This window comes from Erithacus rubecula (assembly GCF_903797595.1).
Source record: "Erithacus rubecula genome assembly, chromosome: 20".
NCBI classification, from domain to species: Eukaryota; Metazoa; Chordata; class Aves; order Passeriformes; family Muscicapidae; genus Erithacus; species Erithacus rubecula.
In genome coordinates, this window is record NC_136672.1 from 523,773 (window position 1) to 530,193 (window position 6,421).

Here is a 6,421-nt window from a genome sequence, read left to right on the forward strand (position 1 = left end):
GCTGCTTTCCCAGCCTGATGCATGGCCAGAGGACCCTCCAATCCCCCTCACACCCCCAAAATCCCCACCAGGACCTGTCCAGACCAAATAAACCCCAGCACAGCTCAGCCTTTTCCATGCCAGGCAGTCGAGCCCTCCAGTGCTGGGTAGGGCTCACCAAGGGCTGGGTGAGCCTTTGGGAAGCCCCTCCCGAGGAGCTGCCACAGTGTCATGGGGCTGGAAAATGCCCCTGTGAGGAGTTACCCACCTTACAGGGCTGTCACAGCCTGGGACACAGGGAAAGCCCCCCTGTGTCTGTCACAACCTGGGGGCACTGCAAAGGCCACCCTGCAGGGCTGTCAGTGCCGGGCTCAGGAGCCTCCTGCCCCACCTGCTCCTCAGCTGAGCTGGGGTCAGGAGCAGCTCCAGCTCCCCCATCACAACAGGGGCAGGGCTGGGATGTCCCTGGCCTCGGGGAGGGGGGGGGGGGAGGCTCTCATTAAGGGGGAATGAGAGAGAAGCAGCAGCAGAATTAGATACTGAGCACAAGGAAGGCGACGTGGAAGGCAGATCATTATCCCAGCCTTGCTCAGCCTATTAAACCCTCCCCGTCCTCTCGGAGTGGGGATCCTGCCCTGCACAGGGCAAATGGGATCCCCCCAAGCCACCCCCAGGTGCTTCACGGTCGATTAGAGGCAAGTGGAGCAAGGGACAAGGGTTAAAGATTATGCCAAGGGCCAGGCCAGGGACCCAGCAGGAGCTCCTCTGTCATCTATAGATACTGTCATCATAGATACTAATTTGGTTTAATTTACTGCAAAGGCTTTCCTGGGGGCTGTGGCTCATGCCAGGTTGGGATCTATTCCTCTCAAAAGAGGTTTGGAAGGGAGCAGAGGCCTTTCTCTTGTGAGCAGCCCAGGGACAGAGCTTTGATTTTCCTTTATAATTTTTTTTTTACAAGGACTGCCTCCAAAGGCCCTGGGAAAGGAAAGCTGAAAAAGTGGATATGAAAGGAGACATGACAAAGACTGTAATGAAGCAGTTAAAAGGACTTTAAAATAAAGCCTCCCTCCACCCAGTGCCTGCAGAGGAGCAATAAAACCATCCTGCAAAGTGCCAGCCAAAGATTCCCCAGGAAAGCGCCTGGGGGGCCCTTGGGGAAAGCTAAATATGTTGAATTATCCCCCAGGAAGCAAATAAAACAGGGAAAACACGGAGCTTTTATCCTTTCATCAGCCTTGGGGAAGTGGCTTGTTAATGCTGGGAGCTTAGGGAGGCTGGAAGGGAAAGAACAGCCTCAGCTGTGGGGTCAGAGCAGACGATGGATCCCAGAGCACAGCCATGACCTGCTCCCTCCTGGGCTGTGCTGAACCTGGGAGCTCTGAGCAGCTGGACGGGGCAACTCCTGCAGAGCTGGGAAGAGACCTGGCTAGCACCAACCAAGGAGATCTGGTCAACATCCTGAGCAGGGACAGCTGCTGTGGCCACACCCCAGTCATTCCTCCCGGGATCTGCAGCACGGCCAAGCCCAGCCCAGCCCCCCGCAGTGTGCTCAGGGCTGCAGGGAATCACAGAATCACGGAATGGTTTGAATGGGAAGGGACTTCAAAGCTCACCCAGTGCACCCCTGCATGGCAGGGACACCTCCCACTGTCCCAGGCTGCTCCCAGCCCCAGTATCCAACCTGGCCTTGGGCACTGCCAGGGATCCAGGGGCAGCCACAGCTGTGCCAGGGCTGCCCACCCTCCCAGGGAACAATTCCTGCCCAATATCCCATCCAGCCCTGCCCTGTGTCAGTGGGAGCCATTCCCCTTTCTCCCAGGCTTGGCTGCTGCAGCCTTCACAGGGGCCGGGCAGTGTCTGTCCGTATCCCGTACCTCCCGTCCCGTATCTCCCGTCCCGTATCTCCTGTCCCTATCCCGCATCCCTATGGCCGGGTTCGGCTCCGCAGGGCTCGCCCCGGCGCTGGCCCCGCGGTCCCGGAGCGCCCCCGTCCGGACCTGCAGCTGTGCCCGGACACCCACAGGTGTGATTCCCACACTAATAATTCAGTTTACAAGGTAGTAAGTGAAAGAAGGAGATGAGATTTGCTCAGCGCATTTTCCAGGAGTATTTACTGCTGAGAATGCCACAAAACCCATTTAAACAATTGCTTTTATGACACAACACACATTAAAGAAACTTGCCTAATATTTTTTTCATCCCTCTGCCATTTCATGCCGTGCTGCTGCTGTTGTGTTCAGCTCCGTGCTTTATGGGCTGTTTGGATTTTAATTGGGCTGTAGCCCCGGGGAGCACTGAAATTCGGAGACTCATTTAGCTCTGGGAGTGCTCACAGCTGATCAGGCAGAAAGGCTGGATCCTGCTTTAATGCCTTGTCACTTCGGGAGCTGGAAGAGCTGTGGGGAGCAAGCACACAGTGTGGGGATGGAGCCCTAGTCTGGCTGCTGGTAGTGCCCACATCCCTGTGCAGGGGCTAGAGGATGCACGCTGTGGCCAGTGGATGCAGTGAGGGCAGACTGAGGTCTGGGGTGTTTAGGAAAGTCTTTTTCCCTCCACACCTGGAGGTTTTCAAGGCTAGGTGAAACAGCATAGAGCTGGTGGCAGACACACCCAGCAGCAGATGGGAATAAAGACCTCTGGAGCACCTTGATGTTTTATTATAAACTTTAATTCTTTAACACTTTAACTCAGCCATTCCCAATGGGCAGTAAGTGATGCCTTTGGAGGGAAGCCAGCTCTCCATGCTGCTAAATATGCCTGGGAGCTGCAGCCCATCTCCCACCAGCTGACCACAGGGAGAGCAGCCTTTGGGCGCAGGCTGGGAGAGCTGGGGCTGTTCACCTGGAGAGGGGAAGGCTCTGGGGAGAGCTCAGAGCCCCCTGCACTGCCTGAAGGGGCTCCAAGAGAGCAGGAGAGGGACTTGGGACAAAATGTTCTGGAGTGACAGAACAAGGGGAATGGCTTCGAGGAGCAAAGGGCAGGGCTGGATGGGATATTGGGCAGGAATTGTTCCCTGGAGGGTGTGCAGGCCCTGGCACAGGGTGCCCAGAGCAACTGTGGCTGCCCCTGGATCCCTGGCAGTGCCCAAGGCCAGGCTGGACACTGGGGCTGGCGTCTGGGACAGTGGGAGGTGTCCCTGCCATGGCAGGGGTGGAGCTGGGTGGGCTTTGGGCTCCCTCCCCACACAAACCATTCTGGGACTGCAGAGCTCTGCCAGGCACTGCTCACAGCCAGAGCTGTCCCTCCTCACTGCGGTCTCCCTGGGCATGTCCCTAGGCCTGGCCATGTCCCCAGGCCCGGCAGTGTCCCCAGGCCCGGCAGTGTCCCCAGTCCTGTCCCTGTCCCCAGGCCTGGCTGTGTGTGTCCCCAGGCCTGGCCGTGTGTGTCCCCAGGCCTGGCCGTGTCCCCAGGCCCGGCCGTGTCCCCAGGCCCGGCAGTGTCCCCAGGCCTGGCCGTGTCCCCAGGCCCGGCCGTGTCCCCAGGCCCGGCCGTGTCTCCAGGCCTGGCCGTGTCCCCAGGCCCGGCGCGCGCGTCCCGCGGCCGCCTCTCCGCCCGCAGCCACCGGAGGGCGCCCGCGCACCGCGCTCGGCCGGGACCGGCGGGAACGGGCTGGGGAAAAAACGGTAAAATAGGGAGGGAGAACGGAGAATAATGGAGAAATAATGGGGGAAGAGCGGGGGAATAACGGGGGAATAACGGGGGAATAATGGAGAAATAACGGGAAGAATAACCGGGAAATAACGGGGGGAATAACAGGGAAATAACGGTGAGAATAGCGGGGAAATAACGGTGAGAATAACGGGGAAATAATGGGGAGAATAATGGGGGAATAACGAGGAAGTAACAGGGGGAATGACGGGGAAATAATGAGAGAAGAACTGGGGGAAATGGCGGAATAACGGGGGCAATAATGGGGAAATAATGGGGGAATAATGGGGGAATAACAGAGGGAGAACAGGCAAATAACGGGAGAAATAATGGGGGAAACGGGGGAATAACGGGGAATTAATAACGGAGGAATAATGGAGGAAATAACGGGACGAATAATGGAAGAATAACAGGGAAATAACGGGAGAACGGGGGAATAACGGGCAAATAATGGGGAAATAACGGGAGAAATAGGGGAAATAATGGGGGAATAACAGCGAAATAACGGGGAAATAATGGGCAAAAGAGGTGCCGAAGTACCTGGTGCAGGGCGTCACCCAGCAGCTCCCATCCCCACCGAGCTGTGCCGAGTGTTTGCAGCCCCGGTGAAGAGCCAGGGAAACAGAGTTTGACATCATCCATTGACCCGAGTCAGCCCAAGTGAGAGAGTTCCTTGGGATTGTGGAGTATCCCGAGCTGCCAGAAAGCCACAGGGATCATCCAGCCCAGCACAGACCCCCGGAGAGCCTGCTCAGGGCCCCAGCGCCCTGTCCCTGGTACCAGCTCAACCCTCCCGACATAGCTCTGCTGCTGGGGGGGACAGGAGGTCAGCTCTGCTGCAGATCAGTGGCTGTTTCCATCGGCACCCTTTCCAAAAGGTTCTCAACCCTTCACCTTGTTTCTTCTTTGCAAAATCATTTTGCTACACACACTTCCAAAGGATCCTGGACACAGAGCAGCCCTGCAAGCCCGAGTGCTGGCCTGAATCGATGCCACTCACTTGTTTATCCTGTGAATGGCCAAAGAGCAGAGTGAACTGAAGTGTTCAGCTTGTACAAAATCCTTCTGAGATGTTGATCCAAAGAAGAATATCTCTGATTTCCCCACAGGAGGGAAAAACTCTCTTGTGATCCTACCTGCTTCTCAGAAGGCAAAGATTTGTCTGTTTGCTGGGTGCCAAATCCAGCAGACCCAAGGTGACCTCGTGTCAGGGCTGCAGCTCACCAGGGCTCTGGAGCTGCTCCAGCAAGTGGGATCCCCTCCTGGGCTTGAAGCTCAGCAAAATAAACACACAGGAAAATAAATACACTGGGAGAGTAGGCAGGCCCTGGCTCAGGGTGCCCAGAGCAGCTGTGGCTGCCCCTGAATCCCTGGCAGGGCCTAAGGCCAGGCTGGACACTGGGGCTTGGAGCAGCTGGGACAGTGGGAGGTGTCCCTGCCATGGCAGGGGTAGCACTGGATGGGCTTTGGGGTCCCTTCCAACACAAATCACTCTGTGATTCCATGATTCCATGTGGTGGCTGTGTTTTGGCCCAAAACCCCAAAAAGCAGAAGCACCCAAGTTATTCTGACTTTTATTTAATTGCTTCTTAGTCCACACAGTTGGTATAAAATCAGAAAAGCAAAGCAAAAAAAAAAAAAAAAAAAAAAAAAATAGAACCCCAAAAACCCCCAAAATTAACCAAAAAATGCAACAGTGTCTGGAGTCCTCAGAGGCAGCCCAGGGCCTGTGCTGGTGCCTGTTCCATTCATGGCCAGACTCGTTGCTGACAGACAGAGGACTCACATCTCACTCCGATGCCAGAGCCCCACAGGCTCCAACCAGAGCTGCTTCTGTTCCTCTGCATCACGGAGGGGAAAAAGCAATCTTGGTTATAAATGCTTTATTAAAAATAATAGTATGAGCAAATTTAAGTACAAAAGCAGTTACAGCTCATTTATATTACACAGAATTATTTCTCATTTCTAGCTTGGTTGTTTACCTCAAGGTCATTAACTGAATTTCCAGTGACTAAGGTTAAATGGCTTAGCAGGGTAAGGAATGGCAAATAGATAGCACCATTTCATACATCTGGTATTGGATTTCAGGGACAGACTAGGTTGGCTGCTTTCTCAGAGCAGTTTAGCTCCATGGCAAGGACAGAGCACGTTTCAGGCTGGGAGCAGGGCTCAGCTGGGCACAGCCCAATCCCACAGCTGAGCAAGGCAGGATGGCCCAGGCTGGACTGCAGCTCCACCTAAGTGATTTAAAAGCCCAAATTCCCAGCGGATGTGGTGGCAAGGCAATGGGACTTAGGCACATAAGTCATTCAGGCACTTGGGGCAATCAAAGCCTTTGCTCCGAAATCCTTCAAACCTTTTGGAAGCGTCTCCCATCAGATCTGGACGTGCCCTGTGGATCACAGCATGTGGCAGGAGCAGGGCCCAGCCCTCCAACTGCAGGACCAGGCGTGACTGATACATGCCAGCCTGAAACCAGAGCTGGGGGTTCTGACCAGCAACACGGGCTGGGATGGGGCAGGAGAGTTCAGCTCAAAGAGGATTTTGCATGAGAGAAAAATCACTGCGCTCTTATTACACTTAGGAGTTAGGAGTGAGAGTTCCTTAGGCACTTGTTTTAGGCTTTAAAACAGCGCATGGTCAACAGAAGCAAACAAGACTATGTACATATATGTAAAAAGTGTTATAAATAGGTTTTTTTAAACCATAGATACTATATACATCTTCAATCAACAAGGAACCCTTTGAGTGTTTCCTCTGGGGTTTGGTTTGTATGGGAGGGTTTATTCCT